Here is a 16,309-nt window from a genome sequence, read left to right as displayed (position 1 = left end):
TCAGTTTAGAAGGATTTTGCCATGAATCAAAGCAGCAAATACTAGTCTGAGTATTTGCCTGGTGGATCATTAGCTGACAATCTTTATGGTATGTTATACATGAATGCAACTAATTTTTTTTCCCTTTATTTATGCTTCATTTTAATCCATTCTTGTACTTCTTCCATGAATTCTCCACTTTTTATTGATATTTATTTAATAATTAGAATTACCCACCATCTCAGGTGCAAATGGTAGAAGGATAAATTTAAGCTGGGTTCGCAGACTGAAAATTGCTGTTGATGCTGCAGAAGTTATACTGGTTTCCCTATTTCCTTATTTCTAACTTAAGCAAAGTCTTATACTGAACATTGTCACCAAAAAGGTCAATAAGAAGCTCTATGAAGTTTGAATCTCCTCTCTTTGCTTGTAATATATACATACTTGGATTATCATTCTTGTTTTATAGCTCTTGTGCGAACCCGGTGTGCTTCAAATATAATGAATGAGAAACAGAATCAATATTCTATTGCAAATCTGTTTATGGGGCTGTAGCCAAATTTAACCCAACCAGTAGTGTGTGCATTGAACTATAGCAAACTAGAAGATCTTAATTACCAGTCTTTTGACAGGGTTGGACTATTTACACAATGGGAGCAATCCAAGAATCATCCACCCTGATGTGAAATGCAGAAATATCCTTTTGGACATGGAGATGAATGCCAAGGTCTGTGACTTTGGCCTTTCCAGGCAAGTGACAGAGGCTGATGCAATTCATGTCACTACTGTTGTCAAGGTCGCTGCTGGCTATTGTGATCCTGAGTAAGTCTTCTGAATTTGTCATCTCATCAGTTACCCCTTGTTACTTGTATAGGTGAATGTTTTTCCACACAGCTGCTAACCTGACTTTGATATGCAAATACTACTCTACCCAACAACTAACCAAGAAAAGTGATGTCTACAGCTTTGGGGTTGTTCTTTTGGAGCTGATTTGTGGGTGAGAACCATTAAGTCACTCTGTAACTCCTGATTCCTTCAATTTGGTCTTATGTAATCCAATCTTTTCCTTCATTGCTTCTGCTCCTACTTGCTAATAGTTGAGTGGCATTCTTCTCCATTGAAAGGAAACACTCAAGAATCAAGTGAATGATGTTGATGAGTTCCCTTGGTATTGTGCAGGCCAAGCCATACCTGCAGGCAGGTGCATTTGAGATGGTGGATGAGAGCATAAAGGGAAATTTTGATGTGGAGAGCACGAGGAAGGCAGCCCCGATTGCATCAAGGTGTGTGGAGAGAGATGCAGCACAAAGGCCAGTGATAGCAGACGTATTGGCAGAGCTCAAAGAGGCCTACAGCATCCAGCTTTCTTATCTAGCATCTTGTGGCCATATGAATTAAAAAGTTGAGCCAAGCTTTTGAATATGGAATGTGTAGAAAGAGAGGTACGAGAGTCTTGGCATAATTGAGGCACAATTGTTTCCAAAACCTTATTTATATGTCACAGTATAGCTAGTGGTTTAGCTGAAGATGGCTTCTTAGTCTATTTATAAATATGTATATGTACGTATCTATTCATTTCTCGGTATTTCTGAATCCTTATATTGAGTTATTAATGAAGTAGACTGCATTTGGATCTGGGAAAGGATGAGAGAAGAGAAAGAAGTTGAGTTAGGATTCTATTGCTGAACTACTTGTGGATTTCTTCTCCTTTCTCTTGTTCCTGAAAGAGAGTTTTTGTTCAGTGGCGTATAACAATTATGTGTAACTTGTTGATTATGGTTATGTGTATGATTAGAACAATCACATTATTTTTTATTTTTCCTAAGAGGGTGCTTATTAGTCCATATATTTTCAATAATTTGCACCACAGAAGGAAGGCCTTTTCTTCGCATGGTCATTGGATATGTTTCTAAAAATCACTTTAATAGTATTTTTTGTAACGAGTTATATAATAAGAAGCGATTTACCTATTAAATAATTGTCAATTGCTTTAATCAAGTCTTTACTTTTGTAAACATAATATTTAGAAAAATTACCAAGTAGCTAATTTTTGTAATAAATCACTTATAAGTGTTAAAACCATTCTTATTGGCAACATTTTTATTATTAGTGCTCTCATTAAAAAAGTTTTTAAGTAGAATTTTTTACTGTTTGGATAGAAAAAATACAAATTGTTTGATAAGGATTTTAATAATGTGTTATATAATAAAATAGTGATTTTTTAAGACCACATTGAATTAAGTTATTGATCATTGACAAGTCTAAAAGGTATAATTATGAAATTTATCTCTAACAACATCCTTAGTATTTTTTTTGCTCCCAAATGAAATTTGTGGTGCAAAACTAGGATATGGTAAACAAAGTCCAAGTTAGAATACGAGAAACTGCTTTTTTTAATTTCTTTAATTGCCTTAAAAGGTGTCATATATTTTATTGGGTTATATACATTTTTGCCTCAAGACGTGTTTTATATTTTGTCATCTCATATTCAAAAGTCAACACTTTGTTCCCAAATTTAATTACGTTGCATCATTTTATGTATCTTATATTAAATTCTTTTAATATATTTTTATTATCATTTTATCTAAGTTATAGAATTTTTTATTATTAAAAGAAATTTTGAGCTACTTGTTAAAGGTTTAAGACCCACAAAATTTTTTTTACTAAGAGTGTAACATAGCGTTTCACACTAATATATGCTATTTCCCATTTGCTCCAATTTTGTGTTTTTCAAAAGATTTGAACATATATGTTTTCAATATTTTATTTTTTTATTAATAACATACATATTTTTCATACATTGTCCAACTTTTTGTTCTTCAAATTTTTAAAAGTAATATTTTCATTATCTAAGTTATAGAATTTTTCATTCTTAAAAGGAATTTTGAGCGGTAAGTTCAAAATTGTCTTTCTCTCAGCTATCAATCCATAAAACCCATTCAAGAACGCTGTACTCAGCTCTCATTGTCTTTCTCTCTAAAGCTTCTCTCTAAAAGCTTCCTCATAGGTAAGTTCAAAACCCCAGTTCAAAACCGATTATGATTTCTTCTCACGGGTTTTCACAACAACCAAATAACCATTGCTTTATGTTATTTTCATGATATCTCCGTTTGGTTTAGATTTGATCATTTTTTCATATATATTTTTTTTCTTTTCAAGATTTTCCTTTCCTTTTCTTGGTTTTCTCAGCAACCAAACAGCCGTTCTTGTAGGGTTTCGATAAGGGGATTCAGTAAAGATTGTGGTGTTTTCGATTTAATTATGTTAAATTTTTGTAGGGTAAAAGAGAATGTTAAACTCAGGATTCTTGTGGCCTTAACGACATCCAAACACGTTAAAAAACGCAGCTCTCACGTGACGTGTGAGACTAACGACTTCAAAAGTGAGAGTGAAACTTGTTCAGTTAGCTTCAAAAGTGGGAGTATGGCGATATCAATCCATAAAACCCATTCAAGAACGCAGTACTCAGCTCTCATTGTCTTCTCTCTAAAGCTTCTCTCTCTAAAAGCTTCCTCATAGATAAGTTCAAAACCCTAGTTCAAAACCGATTATGAGTTCTTCTCATGGGTTTTCTCAACAATCAAATAACCATTGTTTAATATTATTTTCGTGATATCTTCGTCTGGTTTAGATTTGATCGTTTTTTCATATGCATTTTTTTTTTCTTTTCAAGAGTTTCCTTTCCTTTTCTTGGTTTTCTCGGCAACCAAACGGCTGTTCTTGTAGGGTTTCGACAAGGGAATTCAGTGAAGATTGTGGTGTTTTCGATCTTCGGACTGTTAAATTTCTCAAACTGAACTATTCTTTCAGGTCATAACCTCTTTGATTCATTCGTTTATTTATGAAGATCTCGATGGTAGTTTTTATGTTCTTATGGATTTTCGTTTAAGTCGGATTATTGTGGAATTTGGCTGAATTTTCCTTCATAACTCAAAGGAAACTTAGGGCTCGGAGAGGAGAGGAGTGACAATTGAGAGGGTTTCGATAAGGGGATTCGGTGAAGATTGTGGTGTTTTCGATCTTCGGACTGTTAAATTTGTCAAACTAAACAATTCTTTTAGGTGATAACCTCTTTTATTCATTCGTTTATTTATGAAGATCTCAATCGTAGTTTCTCTGTTCTTATGGATTTTTGTTTAAATTAGATTATTGTGGAATTTGGCTGAATTTTTGTTCATATTCTTTTGATTTCTATTGATATTATCATTTCAGTTTCTATTGATCTGATTATTTCCATTCGTTTATTTTTACAAATTTCGGATTGTGGTGTTTTTGATCTTTGGACTGTTAAATTTCACAAACTGAACTATTCTTTTAGGTTATAACCTCTTGAGCTCAGTCATTTATTTATGAAGATCTCAATTGTAGTTTCTCTATTCTTATGGATTTTTGTTTAAATCGGATTATTGTGGGATTTGGTTGAATTTTCGTTCATGTACCTTTGATTTCTATTGATCTGTTTACTTCGGAGAAATCAATTGTAATTATTTGAGATTCTTTTTATTGTGTGTTGAGTTGGATTATAGAAACCTAATTAGTTTATTTTTGTAAATTTTGGATTGCTCTGTTGGAATATCTTATTTTTATATCTGTTCATCCATTTTTGGATCATGTTGATTTGGCTATTTCAAAATATTCGTTTGAGATTTTGTATTCTTTGTATATTATGCATGGATTGAGATCATTTTTCTAGAGCCATAAGTTATTGTTGAATGTAAATCTGTTATTAATCTTTCTTGATTAAAGTGCTGTATAATTATAGGTTGAATTTTTCTTAGGTTGTAGTAATTAGAATTAGTTTTAAATATTTTAAAAGCCCCGAGTCATAATTCTTTATTAGGTTTTGTTAATCCACGTCAATTTGATCATTTTATGCAATTAGTTTATGACTCGTTTTAAGTTTTTGGAGATCCCTATTGATTTAATGAAATTAGACTCTGGTTTTGTTGATTTAAATGAATTCAGTTGTTCTTGGCCTCTGCTTCATAATTTTCCTTAAATTTCTGTCGATTCATAATGATTTGATCTAATTTGAAATTTTAGTGGAATCTTTGATGATCTGATTTGATTTATTTACTTAAGAATTTTTAATCTGCGGTTTTCTTCACTTATTTTTTTTTTCTATTTATCATTGTTTTTAATTAATTCAATTGAGGGTTTGGATTAAGTTTTTGTTTATCCAATTATCTTAATTCAATTAGAGTATAGAACGTATTAACAGTTAAATTCAAGGTCGATGGATCCCTTGGACAATATAAAGGAATGTTGGTTGCAAAGGAATGCATACAAAACATATGAAGTGGACTATCAAGAAAATTTTGCAGTCGTACTAAAGATGAATACAGTGAGAATTTTATTGTCTTTGGTAACTCGTTTTGATAGGGATTTACAATTATTTGATGTAAAGAATGCCTTTCTGTGTGGTGAAATTGTTGAAGAAATCTATATAGAAGTTTCTCTTGAGAAGTTTAGACAAGAATAAGGTGTGTAGATTGAAGAAAGAAGGTGTTTGCATGGATTGAAATAATCTTTTAGAGCATGGTTTGGAAGATTTACAAGATTATATTAAGGTTTTTAGACAAAGCTAAGGTAATCATACTTTGTTCATTAAAATTTAATTCAGGGGGAGTTATAGGAATATTGGTGTATGTTGATGACATAACCGTGAAAAAGAATGATCTAAAAGAAAAAGAGGCATTTTGACAATGACTTGCAAGGAAGTTTATGGGAATTGAAGTGATATGGTAAAAAAAAGGTATATTTTGTATCACAACATAAATGTCCCTTGACTTGCTCAAGGAGATGAAAAGATTGGATGTAAACCTGTAGAAACTCTTATAAGGCAAACCATAAGCTTGAGGAAGCATCATTGAAAGATAAAGGAGCGGATCAAGGTGTACATCAAATATTAGTGAGACGATTGATTTATTTGTTGCGCACAAGACTGAATATTGCCTATGTTATGAGTATGGTGAGCCAATTTATGCATAATCCAAAGGAGGTACATTTACAAGTTGTCCATCAAATTTTACTATATCTTAAAAGAAGATTAGGAATGAAAATTCTCTTGAGAAAAGATATGAATTAATTCTTTGAAGTCTACATGGGTTGACTATATTGAATCATTGGTAGACATGAGATCCAAATCAGTTACTATACCTTTCTTGGAGGAAACTTAGTGATTTAAAGGAGTAAAAAAAGCCTAGTTATGTCAAGGTCTAGTGTGGAAGCAAAGTTTATAGCTATGGCATAAAGAAGTTGTGAGTTACTATGACTTCAAATTATTCTTGAGGGTCTACAAATTAAATGAGAAGGACTAATGGGGTTGTACTATGATAACAAATTAGTCATAAACATTACTCATAATTTAGAACAATATGACCGAAGAAAACATGTTGAAGTTGATAGACACTTCATAAAGAAAATGCTAGAAAGTGGTTTGATTTGCACTTTATTTGTATCATCTAGAAGACAACTTACAAATTTTTTGATCAAGAGTTTGGTGAGCACAACATTTCAAGCGATTATAAGTAAGGTGGAAATGGATGATATCTATTCCCTAGCTTAAAGTGGAGTCTTAGAATTTTGAATTTTACTATTTGAGGTTTTTTGTATATATATATGTATTTAAAATTATGCGTATAATTGTAAATTAGATTAGGAAGGACTATTGTTGTCTACCATTCCTTTACCAAACACTAGAAAAGGTAGTTGGATATCCTTTCTATCAGTTAGATGGTTGTTCTAGATATTTTAAAATTAGCATAACTCTAAAGGATTAGGTGAAAACCAATGTTTTCAGAACCGGACCGGTGATCGAACCGGAAAAGTTACCGGTTCACGGTTCACTGGTCGGACCGGCGGTCGAACCGCTATCGAACCGGTGACGTCATAAATATATAATTTATATATTATTAAAATTTAAAATAATTATAAAAATTAAAAATATATAAAATTACAAATTTTAATAATGTTTGATTTTTATATTTGGTATATTAAATTAAATGATAAAGTTTAATATTTTAAATTTTATTAAATAGAAATATATAATATTTAAGAAAGAAGATATATTTAAGATGAAAAAATTTTAATTTTATCCTTTTGTCTTTGTATTTTATTGTTTTTAAATTATTCTATTAACTAATTTATATTATTTTTATAATTATTATAAAAATAAACAGGAATTTAAATAGTTACATTTTTTTAAAGATTTTATGTGATAAAATTTTGAAATAAAATCAAACTTCCATGCGTCCAACCCTCTAGAGGCCTCTAATAGTCTCATTCCCAATCCCACATCGGAAGGACAAGAGTTTTTGGTGCTCCATGTGCTCTATAAATAGCTTCCAACTTGCATTAAAGCCAAACAAGTCAATAAGCTGGGCCTGGAAGCATAGCCCAAATGCAAGTGTTATTTTAAAATAAAAAATGGTGCAAATTGGGCTTGTAGACATGGCCCAAATAAAAGTGTTTTAATCTTATCATTGGACTAGGCCTAGTAGCTTGGACCAAAGATGGTTTATTGGGTTGAGTTTGTAAGCATTGGGCCTGGAACGGGCCTTTTCTTAGTTAACAAAATCTTGTTTTTAAGTTATGACCGGTTTGCAAAAAACCGGACGGGTCATCCGGTTCGACGGTTCAACCGTCGGTTTGAACGGCTCAATGCCGGTTTGATATCAAAACGGTTCATTGAGTGGACCGAACCGGATAGTTCACCGGTCGATGGTTGGATCGGTCGGACCGGCCGGTCCGGTCCGGTTTTTAAAACCATGGTGAAAACTAGTCACTCTTTTTAGCATATATGCACATAGATTTTGGAATGTTCTTAAAACTTTTGAAAAGTGCATGATCAATATGTTTTCACACTTGTTAGAGTAATGAAAGATTTTGTAGAAATTTGGCATTCAAAGTTAGGATTTTAATTTAGGAAAGCATTTTAGGAATAAAAAAGGAGAGATCATTTAGGATATTTCCTTAGGATTTAGTTTCCTATTTTTACGAGAGAATCAAGCTAGATTGATATTTTCTTATTTAGTCATTTGTGTATATATATGTGTATGGTGTGTACCGAATAAAATCAATAAAGGGATGGAAAATCCACCTCTTGAAATAGCCTATTCTGTAAGAACTTCACAGTTTTTTTTGGGAAAAAACACCGGAGGATGTTGAAGGTATTGGTTGAGAGGAAGACTTTCCTGATCAGGTTGGAAGGTGAGCAAGGAGGCGAATGGTGCTCGATAACAGAGATAAGTAGAGGCTCTGTTTTCGCATTAGGTTTTGAAAAGGAAGCTGTTGGGTGGTTGGTTGATTACTTGACGAAAGCTTTAACTTTGAAGAGTCATATGGGTTTCAACAAAAAATTTAGAGGAAAATGCAGGGTGCATCTGATGGAAGTTGGCTTCAACAACCATGGAAGGTTTATTAGGATTTCAGAGTTTGCTACCAACAGAAAGCCTTCTGTTCTGATCATTCCTGAGGGTGACAAGGGCAGAGGTTGGGAGAATATAAAAAATGCGTTATTGTCTTTGTTGGTGGCCCCTTATCCGAATGTAATAGAAAAAGGAAGGAATATAAGAGGGGAAAGCTGGCCTCACAATTACGAGGGATCGATGCACAGATCATTTGCGAAGGTAGTCAGTGATGAAGGACCAAGAGGAGGTGGTCTAGTTCCAATTGGGAGATGGGCGCGAGCTGTGGTGTGTGAAAGCAAGTTTGACAAGGAGAATTGGGCTGAGGTTGGAAGATCAGTGGCGAGAAGCTTAGGGAAGAAAGGCGTTGTAACGGTTGTACCCATTTCAGATAGAAATGGTGTATTCTTTGTTGAAACAATCGAGGAAGCCATATTTCTCCATGATTTGAGGATGATAAAGGTTGGGGAAATGAACATCATCCAGTTGCGAAGATGGTCGCCGAAGGAGAACGCGGAAATAGACGGGAAGTTTAGAGAAGGCTGGATCGAATTACGGGGGCTGCCATTTCACCTATGGTCGGAGGTACACCTGAAGAAGATTGTGGAGCAATGGGGGACAGTAAATGAAATCGATTGGCGCACGTTGAAGCTGTTCGATCTCAGCAGGGCGAGGTTAAAGATCGCAATGAGGGATAGGGCAATCCTTCCAGCTCTGATAGAAGTGTCTGATGGGGATTGGGTGTTTACAGTCGTCGTCGTAGTGGTCGGAGATGAAGAAAGAAGGAGAGGTGGCGAAAAAGGTGAGTCGACTCGGGTGGCTGTCGCTTCTCACTCGGGGACAGGTGGAGGAAGACGAGGGGAGAGTGGAAGATCAACGGCGAGAGGGAGATATCGTGTAGAGGAAGACAACAGACAAAGGAAGGAGGGAGAAAAGGGTAAGGCTATGCTTACCTCAACCGGCAAATGTGACAAGGGCTACCAGCTCCCGTCACAGTCTCGTTTGAAAACAGATGAGATGGACGGGATCGAAGTAGCAGGAGGAGAGTGGGCCGGAGAAGACGAAGCTATCAACGATGTGGGCTGTCGGGCTTGTGAGAGGAAGACCCAGTCGCTGGCAAGGCCTGGGCTAAAAGCAAATACAACGGGCTACAAGCTTAAAGGCCCAATGGGGTTGGGCCTAAGCCCAGAAGGGTTCACTCCATTTGAGACTAGGGCTTCGTTACGCAAGGAAGAAGACTCGTTTTCTCCAAACGAGAAGGGGAAATCAGACCCCGGACTCCTCGAGGTCCAGTTGAGCAGGCTAGCGAAGAAGAAGGTGCTGCAAGGTTCAAGGAAACTGTGGGCAACCTTCTTTCCCCCAAGCTCAGAGCACCGACGGGGAATACGGAGCAGCAGCGAGCCCATTTCGCGCGGAAAGACCAAGGTGGATAACGAAGAGGACTTAAGGGTAGAAGATTCAGGTGCCGAATCTCAGGCGAAAAGAGATTTAAGTGCAAACTCTTTTTTTTCTCCTCGATTTCCAAGGATTCACAAGAAGAATTTAGGGGAAAGGGCTTCGGAGTCGAGAAAGGAAGAGATTTCGAACAAAGCTTCATCTGACGAAGATATGGAAGGATTTTTGGGCCGAGTGGGGTTTGTTCCTCGTGGCTCAGCAGTCATGGTTATGCCTTCTTCACCAGAAACCAGAGGTAAAGGGCCTAACTTGTTGGGGAATTGTGGTTCGATGGTTGCGGAGTCTCTGGAGGTAACTCCTTCACTTTTTCAGTCTACCCAGCAACATATTCCCTCTTCTAGTGGCTTCACTAATTCCCTCTTGAACCCTTCCGTCCCCATTCTGAGTCCTTCTACCCCCATGCTTCCCGTTTCAGTTTCTCAATCTTTGGCTCCTACGAAAAATCGAGTAAATTCTGATTTTTTTTTTCAAAAAAGTCAACGATGCTTTCAAAGGTCAAATTCCTGTTGATATCCCTATTTCAGAAATAGAGGTGACCCAGCCTGCTTGTCCCAACTAGATGTGTAAGAGCGTCAACCCTCTCTCAGTTTCCAGTCAGGCTGCAGTTAACCTGGGAGGCATTGCGGGCTCTCCTCCGGGCGAGTTCCAAATAGAAGGACTATCCCCTAGGAAAATGGCAAAAGTACGTGAGGTTTTAAAGTCTCTGGATATCAAGGTATATTCCAAGAGGAAGAGCAGATGCTCTACAGGATTGTTTGACCAATTGGATTTGGTTCGGGATCAGGGTCAGAGAGTTTCATATGAAGATAATCAGTTGGAATACCAGGGGTTTGGGTTCTAAGAAAAAGAGAAGGGTGGTTAAGGATTTTCTGAGATCAGAAAAGCCGGATGTAGTGATGATTCAAGAAACTAAAAAGGAAGAGTGTGACAGAAGGTTTATGGGTAGTGTTTGGTCAACCAGAAATAAGGATTGGGTAGCCCTTCCGGCAAGTGGGGCTTCGAGTGGGATTTTGGTCATATGGGACTCTAAAAAGTTGCGTAGGGAGGAGGTAGTGTTAGGCTTTTTTTCGGTCTCAATCAAGTTCGCGTTGGATGGACGCGAATCTTTGTGGTTATTTGCAGTTTATGGCCCAAACAACTCAGCTCTCAGGAAGGATTTTTGGGTGGAGCTTTCAGACATTGTTGGGCTCTCTCATCCGCGTTGGTGTGTGGGCGGTGACTTTAATGTTATAAGGAGAAGTTCAAAAAAATTGGGAGGTTCTAGATTAACCCCAAGCATGAAGGATTTTGATGACTTCATAAGAGATTGTGAATTGATAGATTCATCTTTAAGGAGCGCATCATATACTTGGTCAAACATGCAAGAGAATCCAGTATGCAAGAGATTAGATCGCTTCTTGTACTCAAATGAGTGGGAACAAGTATTTCCTCAAAGTCTTCAAGGAGTACTGCCAAGGTGGACTTCGGATCATTGACCGATTGTTTTGGAAACCAATCCATTCAAGTGGGGACCAACGCCTTTCAGGTTTGAGAATATGTGGTTGCAACATTCTAGTTTTAAGGAGAATTTTGGAAGATGGTGGAGAGAGTTTCAAGGAAATGGGTGGGAAGGACACAAGTTCATGAGGAAATTACAGTTCGTTAAAGCCAAATTGAAAGAGTGGAATAAGACTTCTTTTGGAGAGCTAAGTAAAAAGAAAAAAGATATATTATCTGTTTTAGCTAACTTTGATTCCTTGGAGCAAGAAGGGGGACTATCCCATGAACTTTTAGTCCAAAGAGCTTTAAGAAAAGGGGAGCTAGAGGAGTTGATTTTGAGAGAAGAAATACATTGCAGACAAAAAGCTAGGGTGAAATGGGTAAAAGAAGGGGATTGCAACTCAAAATTTTTTCATAAGGTGGCCAATGGCAGGCGAAATAGGAAATTTATCAAGGAGTTGGAGAATGAAAGTGGTCTAATGTTGAATAATCCAGAGAGTATAAAAGAGGAGATCCTAAGGTATTTCGAAAAGCTTTACGCGAGTCCTTCTGGAAAATCGTGGAGAGTGGAAGGCTTAGATTGGAATCCCCCTTTACTGAAGAAGAGATTTATAAGGCCATTTTTCAGATGGATAGGGATAAGGCTTTTGGGCCGGATGGCTTTACCATTGCAGTGTTTCAAGACTGTTGGGAAGTGATAAAGGAGGATCTAGTGAGAGTGTTTGCAGAATTCCATAGGAGCGGAATTATCAATCAGAGCACCAACGCTTCCTTTATAGTTTTGTTACCCAAAAAAAGCATGTCAAGGAGAATCTCAGACTTTAGACCCATTAGCTTGATCACTAGTCTTTACAAGATAATAGCCAAAGTGTTAGTAGGGCGACTAAGAGGGGTACTTCACGAGACTATTCATTCCACTCAAGGAGCCTTCGTGCAAGGGAGACAAATTTTGGATGCAGTTCTCATAGCCAACGAGATAGTGGATGAGAAAAGAAGAACAGGGGAGGAAGGAGTTCTATTCAAAATTGACTTTGAAAAGGCCTATGACCATGTGAGTTGGGATTTTTTGGATCATGTGTTGGAGATGAAAGGGTTTAGTCTTAGATGGAGGAAATGGATGAGAGGTTGCTTGTCCTCGGTTTCTTATGCAGTCCTAGTGAACGGTAATGCGAAAGGGTGGGTTAAGGCATCTAGAGGTTTAAGACAAGGCGACCCTTTATCACCTTTTTTGTTCACTATAGTGGCAGATGTATTGAGTAGGATGTTATTGAAAGCTGAGGAGAGAAACGTCTTGGAGGGCTTCAGGGTGGGTAGGAACAGAACAAGGGTATCCCATTTACAATTTGCAGATGATACCATTTTCTTTTCCAGTACTCGAGAAGAGGATATGATGACGCTTAAGAATGTTCTGCTAGTGTTTGGACATATTTCCGGTTTGAAAATTAATCTTGACAAAAGCAACATCTATGACATTAATCTTGAACAGAATCACCTTTCTAGGCTGGCCGAGATGCTTGACTGCAAGGCTTCTGGGTGGCCTATACTTTACCTAGGTCTTCCTCTGGGAGGGAATCCTAAGGCGAGTGGCTTTTGGGATCCTGTGATTGAGAGGATATCAAGGAGATTAGATGGGTGGCAGAAGGTGTATTTATCTTTTGGAGGTAGGATAACTCTCATTCAATCTTGTTTAACCCATATGCCATGTTACTTTCTCTCCCTATTTAAGATTCCCGCCTCTGTGGCAGCAAAAATTGAGAGAATGCAAAGAGAATTTTTATGGTCAGGCGTAGGGGAAGGCAAAAGAGACCATTTGGTTAATTGGGACGTTGTGTGCAAACCGAAGTCGAGAGGGGGTTTGGGTTTTGGAAAGATTTCTATGAGGAATGTCGCTCTTTTAGGGAAGTGGTTGTGGAGATATCCTAGGGAGGGTTCAGCTCTGTGGCATCAGGTTATCTTAAACATTTATGGATCACACTCCAATGGTTGGGATGTCAACAATATTGTTAGATGGTCTCATCGTTGTCCTTGGAAGGCCATTGCACTAGTCTTCCAAGAGTTTTCCAAATTTACTCGGTTTGTGGTAGGGGACGGGGATAGAATTCGGTTCTGGGATGACTTGTGGTGGGGGGATCAACCTTTGGGAATACAATATCCAAGATTACTTAGCGTAGTCACGGATAAAAATGCTCATATTTCATCAATTCTCGGATATTCCCGTCCTTTCTCTTGGAATTTCAATTTTCGCCGAAATCTTACTGATCTTGAGATAGAAGATTTAGAAAGCCTTATGCGGTCTCTTGATCGTCTACACATATCTCCTTCGGTTCCAGATAAGAGATCATGGTCTTTATCTCCTTCAGGTCTTTTCACAGTCAAATATTTCTTTCTGGCCTTATCCCAATATTCTGAGTCGCCTCCAGTGTTCCCTACTAAGTTTGTCTGGAATTCTCAAGTCCCTTTCAAAGTCAAGTCCTTTGTCTGGTTGGTGGCGCACAAGAAGGTTAATACTAATGACTTGCTACAATTGAGAAGACCCCACAAAGCACTTAGTCCCGACATATGTAAGTTGTGCATGAAGCATGGAGAAACAGTAGATCACCTTTTCCTCCATTGCTCTTTGACCAAGGGGTTGTGGCACAGATTATTTCAGTTAGCAAAGATGGATTGGGTTTCCCCAAGGAGCATCTCTGACATGTTTTTTTTTACTAATTTTAATGGTTTCGGATCTTCTAAGAGAGGGGTTGTTTTATGGCAAGACGCGTGCATCGCGTTAATGTGGGTGGTGTGGCGGGAAAGGAATGCAAGGATTTTTGAGGATAAAGCAAGGAATTCAGGGTATCTTTGGGATTCTATTCGTTTTTTGGCTTTTCTATGGGCTTTTTGTTCTAAGGTTTTTAAGGGGATACCTCTTAACGTGTTACAACTTGATTGGTTAGCGGTGTGTAAATAGACCGTTTGTTTTTTCTCTCGTTGTATTTCTTATATTTGATTACTTGTAGTCTTGTTTTTCTTTGGTGGGAGGATTTCTCATCCTTCTAATTGTACCTTCTTTTTATCAATATATTCCGTTATCGTTTCCTATAAAAAAAAAAATCAATAAAGGAATTCAGAAATTCTTCATGGTATCAGAGCCAGTTTTCTGAAACCCTAATCCCTTCTGGCCGCCTCTTATTCAGGCCATCATTCATTCCGGCCAAGTCTCTCTAGCCATCTCTCAATCCGACCATCTCTCTCTTTGGCCATCTCTCATTCCGGCCATCAATCCCTATTCTCAGAGCCAAGGGAGAAAACCTAATTCTTTCCAGTTTCCTCGTGTCATCAATTCCGGGAATCGACTTTCCGGTCGGTCGAATCGTCGTCAGAAAACATTCACCGCCGGCGACTTTTTCGGCGAACTTTTCCGGCGACGTCTTTTTCCCACACCGCAAGGAGTGCTTGGAGGAGATCTCCAATTTTTCCCAAAGCATCGGAGCCAGAAAACCACCCACGCGCGTTTTTTGGCCAGCGACTGCATCTCAAGCGCCGACGCGTGAGCCACTTTTCGACTACGTGCTTCCTCCTCCAGCCTCGCCTGACGCCGACTAGCCACCCTTCATACCTGTTTCTGCCATCCGAGCCCTGCGCGTGCCTCTTTTGGGGTTCTTTTGCCTCCGCGGGCCCTCCAAATAGTTTTTCCGGCGTCCTCTGGCTATTTTTTCTCAACCCCAATCCCTGCACGTGCCTTGGGAAGTGTTCTTCTACCTTTCCAGTGGTGCCACGGTTGTTTTTCTTTTCCATTAGGCCGCTATCTCTGGTTTTCTCTCTTCCCAATTTCCAGCAACCATATTTGGCTGTCTTCCTCATCTCCATGACAACATACGGAATGACATCATCACAAGTATCCAGTGTCACGACACCAGAATCAGGGAGCAGTTCTGAAATTCCAAACCTTGGTGGCAGTGATTCCTCTCCTATTCTCATCACAGGACACAAATTAAATGGCCATAACTATTTATAGTGGTCACAATCTGTGTTGCTGTTCATTTGCGGTAAAGGAAAGGATGAGTACCTCATTGGAGAAGCAGCCATGCCAAAAACTACAGAACTGGGTTTCAGGAAGTGGAAGATTGAAAACAGCATGATCATGTCATGGCTTATCAATTCCATGAATAATGACATAGGTGAAAATTTCTTGCTATTTGGGACTGCAAAGGACATATGGGATGCAACCAAAGAAACTTACTCAAGTTCTGAAAATACTTTAGAACTTTTTTAGGTTGAATCAGCCCTACATGACTTCCGCCAAGGAGAACAGTCAGTTACTTAGTATTACAACACATTCACAAGGTATTGGCAGCAACTTGACTTATTCGAGACTCACTCATGGAAATGTTTGGATGATGCAGCAACATACAGGCAAATTGTGGAACAAAAGAGACTATTCAAGTTTTTCCTAGGACTAAACAGGGAATTGGATGATGTTAGAGGTCGAATCATGGGCATTAAACCCCTGCCAAGTCTCAGGGAGGTTTTTTCAGAGGTTAGGCGTGAAGAAAGTAGAAAGAAAGTGATGCTGGGATCCAAAGAGCAACTTGCCCCAACATTGGATGCCTCTGCCCTTGCTGCTCGGTCATTTAATAGTAGTGGTGGAGATCGTCAGAAACGGGATAGGCCTTGGTGTGATTATTGTAAGAAACTAGGCCATTATAAGGAGGCTTGTTGGAAGCTTCATGGCAAACCGGCTGATTGGAAACCAAAGCCACGGTTTGACAGAGATGGCAGAGCACACGTGGCTGCCAACTCTGAGAGCACATCTGTTCCCGAGCCGAGTCCATTCAACAAAGAGCAGATGGAGATGCTACAGAAACTATTAAGCCAAGTTGGCAGTGGCAGTACTACCGGGATAGCCTTCACTGCTAATCGAGGAGGAATGAAGCCGTGGATAGTGGACACAGGTGCTTCTGATCACATGACAGGAGATGCTGCCATTCTTCAAAATTACAAGCCAA

General features: G+C 38.3%; 2 long non-coding RNA genes across 6 annotated transcripts; both read left to right on the top strand.

Moving 5' to 3' along the window:
• The first annotated feature begins 3 nt into the window (after positions 1-3).
• Positions 4-1,614, top strand: LOC117917785. Of its 5 annotated transcripts, none has more exons than XR_004651765.1 (5): positions 4-88; positions 225-301; positions 612-801; positions 944-976; positions 1,159-1,614. It is a non-coding gene; the product is annotated as an uncharacterized LOC117917785 (long non-coding RNA). The 5 variants fall into 5 exon arrangements; XR_004651763.1 differs by having other exon boundaries at positions 225-364; XR_004651762.1 differs by having other exon boundaries at positions 225-801.
• Positions 1,615-3,221: 1,607 nt separating this feature from the next.
• Positions 3,222-4,080, top strand: LOC117919366. Its single transcript, XR_004652060.1, has 2 exons — positions 3,222-3,789; positions 3,916-4,080. It is a non-coding gene; the product is annotated as an uncharacterized LOC117919366 (long non-coding RNA).
• Positions 4,081-16,309: the final 12,229 nt, after the last annotated feature.

The sequence above is a fragment of the Vitis riparia genome, chromosome 7 (assembly GCF_004353265.1).
Source record: "Vitis riparia cultivar Riparia Gloire de Montpellier isolate 1030 chromosome 7, EGFV_Vit.rip_1.0, whole genome shotgun sequence".
Lineage (NCBI taxonomy): Eukaryota > Viridiplantae > Streptophyta > Magnoliopsida > Vitales > Vitaceae > Vitis > Vitis riparia.
Note: the sequence above shows the minus strand (reverse complement) of the source record. Positions and strands in the feature narration are given on the sequence as shown.